Genomic DNA, 9,671 nt, shown 5'->3' with positions numbered 1-9,671 from the left:
ATAAAGGTATAATTTTTTATTGATCACACTGCAACAATGATATTATAATCTGGACCACCTTGTACAATAATATTGTAATCTGGACCACCCTGTATTATAATATTGTAATCTGAACCACCCTATACCAAAATATTGTAGTCTGTACCACCCTGTACAATAATATTGTAATCTGGACCATCCTGTACAATAATATTGTTATCTGGACCATCCTGTACAATAATATTGTAATCTGTACCATCCTGTACAATAATATTGTAATCTGGACCANGATTTTCTATAAAATGATGTTCCAGGGCCCAAAAGTATACCTGCAGTATGGAAACAGTACAACAAAATGGCCGTTTTACACTTTTTTCTAGTAAATTCCAGTCTAATATATATTCTATTCTCTTTGGTTTTATATCATCTTCCCATTATATATTTGCTATCAAATATGTCAGAAAAAAAGTATTTTTTGATGAGATCATAAATTATGAAAAGAATGGTATTTCTAACATTCTGTAATTTATGTTCATAGGTTTTGAAATTTTAGTACATCATATAAAATGAAATTGTTCGCAGTAATATTTACGTTGAGAAATACCCAACTTATGAATAATAAACAAAAATGTGGTATAGCCTATGATTTCGTATATGTTGTCGTATATATTGTCTCTAATGACCGTAAAGTTAATTTTCCTTTTCGTAAAAAAAGTCTTTTTTGTTGAACAATGCATGAATATCCAAACTCAGCTCAATTGGACGCTCATTTTATATTTAAGAGACGAACTTTTTTCACCGAGATACTTTTTTTCTTCTCTAGATTTTAGGGACATTTTAAACGACGCAGCGATAATTCTAAAAAAGTGAACAGTCCTCTTAAATATATATATATTTTATTTAGCCTGCAAGAAATCCCAGTTCAACATCCCAGGTAAGCTATAAATCAGCGCTAATTAGGGCTGGACACTTTCTACATTTCAAAATATGTATTTCAATTTCCGTTGTTTATTTTGATGAAAATCGGAATTTTTAGTAAAGGAATTGAGTCTTTGGAACAAAATCAAATATTTAAACCACAATATCTTTAGAACTCGATGTTGTAAACCTTTGATATTTTAAACTCAGATTACTTGATCTAACAGAATTCATAGTTTGAAATATCTAAGATATGCAACATTTGGTTCCAAAGATATAGTGATTAGAAAATCAAAGTTTGTGGCAAAGACTCAATTCCTTTTCAAAATTTTTAGTTTGATAAAGGAAATGTTGTAAATTTAAGTGACCCTCCATTTAAAGGCTTATGTCGAAAAATATTTTATGGTGATTGCTACTAATCTTACTTCTATACTCATACTGAAGAATGTAGCTTCCATACAAATTCAGAAAGTTGCAATATTCAACTCTGATCGTTAAAAAATCAATTAAATTCGAAACAAATCATTCAGATATTACAACCTATAATCATCAAATTTTTTTTCGATGCATTTCATAATATATTTTACTTGTTTCGACGTAAAGCCTATACCCCCTTTCATTTTTCGCGAATACTCCTTTTAAGCTTTATTATTCGTAATTCAGTGCAGTTATTTTGATTTTATTGCGCATAATTTAGGACTGTTGGCTGAATGTCAAGTTGACCTGCTTAATAATTTAGGACTGTTGGCTGAGTGTCAAGTTGACCTGCTTAATATTTTAGGACTGTTGGGTGAATGTCAAGTTGACCTGCTTAATATTTTAGGATTGTTGGGTGAATGTCATGTTGACCTGCTTAATATTTTAGGACTGTTGGCTGAATGTCAAGTTGACCTGCTCAATGCTGATAAAAGTATTGACGAGATATTGAACGCCAAGGAGTTTATTGGAGTAGATACTGGAGCATTTAAAAGAAACTGAACATCTGGATTTCAAGATATTATCATTAATGTAAAAATTATGGAAAATATTGGATAAATAAATATGTAGAAACACAAGTGTTACCCTTCAACAGAGGAGAGGTTTAATGAAGGTTAAAAAAGAAGTACGGACAAGAGTACTGGCTTCTGTTTTTGTTTTTGCAATATTTGCTTGAATTCGAGTATCCGGAGTATTCAAAGTACAGGATGTCCCAAGAAACAAGACAGTAGCAAAACGGGTCATATTTTATCATTAAAATCACCTTTTATCCTCCGTTAAGTTGAAAACCTAATTTTAGAAGTATAATAATTAAAAAATACCCCTTGTCTATGGCATTTCCAAAATGTGGATTGCCTTTTTTGTGCTTTCAATATTACCGGAGATATAAAGAATTTCTTTCAAATTTCGATAATTTTGGTTTTCTTTAATATAATTGAAATCTAACGAAATATTTAATATCTCCGGTAATATTTACAGACAAAAAAAGAAAAGACGACATTTTTTAACTTCCAGGACTGGGAGAATATTGTGGAAAGTAGGTTGACGACTGAATTTGATTTTTCTTTTAGCCTAATATTAATTAAAAACTTATCAGAAATTTATTAATTTAAGTTATTTTTAAAATTTTGATATAAAGCCAATACCCTACGAAGATATTAGGTATTAAGGCAATTTAGATTTATTAAATAAATTGAAATTTGCACAGTGTATTATAATTTCTCCGTTAATTATGAAAAATGGAAAAATGGTAGACCACATTTTAAAATCTTTAGACCTGGCGTTTACGATATCAGATGTTTAAGCTAGAATACTGAAATAATTGTGTTCATGAAAAAATGCCGCATGGATCGAAGTCTATATAAATGTCGTCACTGAATTCTAATGTTTATTGGGACACCCTGTAGTCTGTACTGTTTGTGAAATAATTTTTCTTAACAAAAATATTAGTATCTACAAAACTTCCTGACCCCCATGTACAAAACCGGGTTTACGATAATCTGTCTTTAGTTTCGGGCTCTCACCTCAAGCGTAGAAAAAATGCTGAACCAAAACAAAAAGAAAATGATTTTTTAAATATTCAAATATTTTAATATTTTATTTTAAAAACACAAATTCTAAAAAATTCATCCTCGTATTGCATAAAACATTTTACATTAATAAATTACAGAGTACACTTGGTAAATAGGACAACAGGGAAAGTACATAAAGTTTGAAGTAAGTACACTAAAGTGTACACTGTACAAAGCATAAAGTACATGAAGTTTGAAGTATGCAACTCTAAAGTGTACACTGTACAAAGCATAAAGTACATGAAGTTTGGAAGTATGCAACTCTAAAGTGTACACTGTACAAAGCATAAAGTAAATGAAGTTTGGAAGTATGTACACTCTAAAGTGTACAGCTGTACAAAGCATAAAGTACATGAAGTTTGGAAGTATGTACACTCTAAAGTGTACACTGTACAAAGCATAAAGTAAATGAAGTTTGGAAGTATGTGCACTCTAAAGTGCACAGCTGTACAAAGCCTAAAGTAAATGAAGTTTGGAAGTATGTTTACATACATAATCTGGTCCAAGAAAAACGGACCAAACAAATTCTCAAAAATAATTCTTTTAAGTTTTGTTTTGTGACTTGAAATTGCAATTGAACAAGTAATTTTTTTGTTGATATTATTTCAATTTTGCTGATCAATTATCAATTTGAAACAAAAACTCAGTAATTACATCTTTTAAAATGAGATTTTTCACAATTTTAAGATATTAAAATTTTCAATATCTCTCTAAATATTTTTTTCTTTTAAACATTATTTTTTCTCGTAATTTTCAAGAGTATTCGTAAATTCGCAACATATCGTCAAAATCTGTATTAAGTAAGCTTATCAGTCGATTTTTCAATTTCGTCGAAATATAGTAATTGTGAAATAAGTAAATATACAGTGATAACCAGAAAACTCAGGATTAGGAAGACGACTTTTAAACTTAAATTATGACTTTAGATAGTCCAATGAGCACGGGAAACAAAAATTGTTCTTTGTAAACAGACCCATTTCCCTTGATTTATGATTTAATAAGTGTTTAGTAAAAGTATTTGCTTGATATTGTTATAAAGTCGTCTTCCTATTTTGAAGTTTTCTGGTTAGGACTGCAGTTATAGTTTTTAGAAATTATATAGCGAATCGTCAAAATCAGTAATTTTAGAGCACATCTTGTAAATGTATTGTTTTTGAGCATATTGTCAATTTCTAGTATATTTTAGTATATCGTCGAAATCTAGTATTCATGGAACACATCCTAGAAATCTAGTATTTATAGAACACATTCTAGAAATCTAGTATTTATAGAACACATCCTAGAAATCTAGTATTTATAGAACACATCCTAGAAATCTAGTATTTATAGAACATATCCTAGAAATCTAGTATTTATGGAATATATCCTAGAAATCTAGTATTTATAGAACATATCCTGGAAATCTAGTATTTATAGAACACATCCTAGAAATCTAGTATTTATAGAACATATCCTGGAAATCTAGTATTTATGGAGCATATCCTAGAAATCTAGTATTTATAGAACATATCCTGGAAATCTAGTATTTATAGAACATATCCTGGAATTCTAGTATTTATGGAACACATCCTAGAAATCTAGTATTTATGGAACACATCCTAGAAATCTAGCATTTATGGAGCATATCCTAGAAATCTAGTATTTATAGAACATATCCTAGAATTCTAGCATTCATGGAACACATCCTAGAAATCTAGTATTCATCGAACACATCCTAGAAATCTAGTATTTATGGAACACATCCTAGAAATCTAGTATTTATGGAGCATATCGCCGAAATCTAGTATTTATGAAGCATATCGTCGAAATCTAGTATTTATGGAACATATCGTTGAAAACTAGTATTTATGGAGCATATCTTCTAAATCCAGTATTTATGAAGCATATCGTCGAAATCTAGTATTCATGGAGCATATCGTTGAAAACTAGTATTTATGGAGCATATCGTCGAAAGTATCGCTGAGTTCGTTTGCAACATGTTGAATCTTAATCTTTTCCCTCACGATGTCATCCTGGACCAAAATACAAATTTTAGAAATGTTCTGATAAAAATCTAATTTTTGGCAAAGTTTTATTATATAGCGAATCGTCAAAATCAGTAATTTTAGAGCACATCTTGTAAATGTATTGTTTTTGAGCATATTGTCAATTTCTAGTATATTTTAGTATATCGTCGAAATCTAGTATTCATGGAACACATCCTAGAAATCTAGTATTTATAGAACACATTCTAGAAATCTAGTATTTATAGAACACATCCTAGAAATCTAGTATTTATAGAACACATCCTAGAAATCTAGTATTTATAGAACATATCCTAGAAATCTAGTATTTATGGAATATATCCTAGAAATCTAGTATTTATAGAACATATCCTGGAAATCTAGTATTTATAGAACACATCCTAGAAATCTAGTATTTATAGAACATATCCTGGAAATCTAGTATTTATGGAGCATATCCTAGAAATCTAGTATTTATAGAACATATCCTGGAAATCTAGTATTTATAGAACATATCCTGGAATTCTAGTATTTATGGAACACATCCTAGAAATCTAGTATTTATGGAACACATCCTAGAAATCTAGCATTTATGGAGCATATCCTAGAAATCTAGTATTTATAGAACATATCCTAGAATTCTAGCATTCATGGAATACATCCTAGAAATCTAGTATTCATGGAACACATCCTAGAAATCTAGTATTTATGGAACACATCCTAGAAATCTAGTATTTATGGAGCATATCGCCGAAATCTAGTATTTATAGAACATATCCTAGAAATCTAGCATTCATGGAACACATTCTAGAAATCTAGTATTCATGGAATACATCCTAGAAATTCAATATTAATGGAGCACATCCTAGAAATCTAGTATTCATGGAACACATCCTAGAAATCTAGTATTTATGGAGCATATCGTCGAAATCTAGTATTTATGGAGCATATCGTCAAAATCTAGGAGTTAGGTGAGTGGATCGTCAAAATCTAGTATTTATGGAGCATATCTTCTAAGTCTAGTATTTATGAAGCATATCGTCGAAATCTAGTATTTATGGAGCATATCGTTGAAAACTAGTATTTATGGAGCATATCGTCGAAAGTATCGCTGAGTTCGTTTGCAACATGTTGAATCTTAATCTTTTCCCTCACGATGTCATCCTGGACCAAAATACAAATTTTAGAAATGTTCTGATAAAAATCTAATTTTTGGCAAAGTTTCTTCGAAGACCAGATTTAATGAGTATAGAGAAGTAGTTGAACTACATCTACGCGGTTGTATATATTAAGCCTGGGATACAGTGTATCTTACTTTACATGACATGTTTTTATATAACGAAAATAGCCCATCCAGGATTGAACAGTGAGAGTATGTATTCAATGGAATAAAAAATAAGAATTTTGTGGCTGTTTCCTATTATTTAAAAATTAATTATCGAAAGAATCTTAAAATATAATAATGAAATAATTTTTAATTAAAAATAAACATTTTAATTTGCTTTTGTTCCTCTATGGAGTCAATTCTCTGATTCAGTTTGGTAATGTTCATCTCACCATATTCTGCTCTAGCGTCGGCCATCTTGGATTAGAATTAATTAATCAGCCATCTTGGATTTTAATAAATTAATCAGCCATTTCGGACTAGAAATAATTCATAAACCATCTTGGATTAGAAATAATTATTCAGTCATCTTGGTTTCGAAATAATTAATTAACAATCTTGGATTAGAAATAATCAATCAGTCATCTTGTATTAAAAATAATTATTCAGCAATCTTGATTTCGAAATAATTAATTAGCAATCTTGGATTAGAAATAATCAATCAGTCATCTTGTATTAAAAATAATTATTCAGCAATCTTGATTTCGAAATAATTAATTAGCTATCTTGGATTAGAAATAATCAATCAGTCATCTTGTATTATAAATAATTATTCAGCAATCTTGATTTCGAAATAATTAATTAGCAATCTTGGAATAGAAATAAGTAATCAGTCATCTTGAAATAGAAATAATTAATCAGCAATCTTGGAATAGAAATAATAAATCAGCAATCTTGGAATAGAAATAATTAATCAGCCATCTTGGATTAGAAAAAATAAATCAGTCATATTGGATTAGAATAAATAAATCAGTCTACTTGAATTAGAAATATAATCTTAATATATGGATTAATAATAGACAACTTTTAACAAAATTATTATTATCAAATTTAAAGGAAAATTATTATTATCAAATTAAAAGGAAAATTATATATTATTATCATAGTTTTGTAATTAATCTACTTATATTTTGATACTCTATTAAACAAATAGGCTACTTTTTAAAGCTTTTAACCTTATGTTGTATACACTTAATTTTTAAATCTCGAATTTGAAGTAAAAAAGCAGCGTCGAGAATATTTAATTTTTAATTAAACAATCCTTAAATCTGATAAAATACAGTTTACCTAAAATTTTAGCATTAATTAAATACATACTGTTTTTTATTATTTTATAAATAAGACTTTTTTGTCAGAGCAGAATGATGAAGATATCTTTGGGGTTTTATCTAGAAAATAGACGCTTGCGTTCCTATTGCGGATTTGTGCAGAAGATAAAAAGAAGGAAATTGACAGAATTCATCTCTTTTCAAGAATTGAAAACGACGGCATCTTCATGATTGTTTACAGTGTTCTATATTGGAGCAAAGGTTTACAGTGTTCTATATTGGAGCAAAGGTTTACAGTGTTCTATATTGGAGCAAAGGTTTACAGTGTTCTATATTGGAGCAAAGGTTTACAGTGTTCTATATTGGAGCAAAGGTTTACAGTGTTCTATATTGGAGCAAAGGTTTACAGTGTTCTATATTGGAGCAAAGGTTTACAGTGTTCTATATTGGAGCAAAGGTTTACAGTGTTCTATATTGGAGCAAAGGTTTACAGTGTTCTATATTGGAGCAAAGGTTTACAGTGTTCTATATTGGAGCAAAGGTTTACAGTGTTCTATATTGGAGCAAAGGTTTACAGTGTTCTATATTGGAGCAAAGGTTTACAGTGTTCTATATTGGAGCAAAGGTTTACAGTGTTCTATATTGGAGCAAAGGTTTACAGTGTTCTATATTGGAGCAAAGGTTTACAGTGTTCTATATTGGAGCAAAGGTNCAATGATGTTTGTTTACTTTTCTATTTTGGTTTCTTGTTGGGTGTTTGCTTGTTTGATTTAAATTTCTTTTAGCAGTTTGTTTTTTCTTCTTTTTTAGGTTGTTCACATAATTGTAAATTTGTAACAACCCTGTCACTGTGAGCCTAAGGGAGCAAGCCCTCACACAATCTATAAGAATTCTGACTAACGAACTTAAGAGACCCAAGCCAAAAACATGTGCTGTATATAGTTCTAAAATGTACATTGCTAAGGCTGCAAAAAAGTATAATTGAGTTAGTGAGGTAATTTCAAATGCCATAGCGTTGTGACGCTTTGAAGTTGGCCCAGTCTTAGCAATTAATGCAACTTATCATTGCAGTCTGGATCTATATGTTATGGCTACTTGAGAAAGGCAAAAGTTCCAAAAAAATAGTTGAGTCCTTGCTTTAAATACAGGGTGTCCCACGAAACATGACAGTTGGTAAATGATTTAAAATGTCTTCTTCCATAATTTATTAAGTTGTTTGAAGCCATGAAGAGAATAATGAAAAATATTATATGGCATCATATTATAGTAAAATTGATTTCAAAGTTAAGTTCATTTGAGAAAAAGATTATTTTAACGAAATAAACTGCAAAAAGTCTTTAATATCTAATACAGTATTTGGAAGAAGACATTCAAAACTATTTATCAACTTTCATGTTTCGTGGTAGAGATGATCACTTTTAGTTTTTAGTTTAATGATCCAATATTTAGAGATGATCACTTTTAGTTTTTAGTTTAATGATCAAATATTTAGAGATGATCACTTTTAGTTTTTAGTTTAATGATCCAATATTAAGAGATGATCACTTTTTGTTTTTAGTTTAATGATCCAATATTTAGAGATGATCACTTTTAGTTTTTAGTTTAATGATCAAGTATTTAGAGATGATCACTTTTAGTTTTTAGTTTAATGATCCAATATTAAGAGATTATCATTTTTAGTTTAATCTTTGGTGTTAAATTTGTTTCTCCTAATTTATATTTGTTTTGATGGGATTGCTGCTGTTGCTGTTTTGATTTTAAAAATCCTTTATTCAATGAGGACCGCATGTCCAATTCACAACAGTGCGCTTTAATCTTAATCTGATAAATGATATGGGAGATAACGTCGTTTTTCTTGTTTGAAAATATCTACATCCTGAAAAGCTTCTCCATTAATCTTGTAACATAAATCAAAAATTCCACAAGCCACTTTTGTAGAGAAAACACAATGTAAAAAAATCAATTTTCAAAGAGAGAAACAAAAACAAAGATAACTTATTTATTTGTAATCCACAAAGCTTATAAAGGTGCTGTTGTAAATCTAACCTCACACTTTAAAAATACAAAAAAAAACACACAAATTACGTCTACATGTCCCTTACAGTGATTTTTTTCACATAGCCAAAACAATATAATCGTAAATTGAATTCACCAATTCGTTGTTAATTCGATTTTTTTCTCATGATTTTTTTAAGGAAGTATTCGAAAGGGGAAGGTAATTATTAAAAAAAGGAAGGGGGGGGGCACTCACCGAATTACGATAACCATGTTTGTAAATTTGTTTGCATAA

At 29.4% G+C, this 9,671-nt stretch overlaps 1 long non-coding RNA gene across 1 annotated transcript; it reads left to right on the top strand.

The window, feature by feature from the left end:
• The first annotated feature begins 725 nt into the window (after positions 1-725).
• On the top strand, positions 726-1,952 carry LOC111695422 (uncharacterized). Its single transcript, XR_002763865.1, has 2 exons — positions 726-913; positions 1,763-1,952. It is a non-coding gene; the product is annotated as an uncharacterized LOC111695422 (long non-coding RNA).
• The last annotated feature ends 7,719 nt before the right edge of the window (positions 1,953-9,671 follow it).

Source organism: Eurytemora carolleeae, unplaced genomic scaffold (genome assembly GCF_000591075.1).
Source record: "Eurytemora carolleeae unplaced genomic scaffold, Eaff_2.0 scaffold34, whole genome shotgun sequence".
Classification (NCBI taxonomy): Eukaryota; Metazoa; Arthropoda; class Copepoda; order Calanoida; family Temoridae; genus Eurytemora; species Eurytemora carolleeae.
The sequence above is the reverse complement of the archived record's forward strand: the minus strand, read 5'-3'. Positions and strand labels throughout refer to the sequence as shown.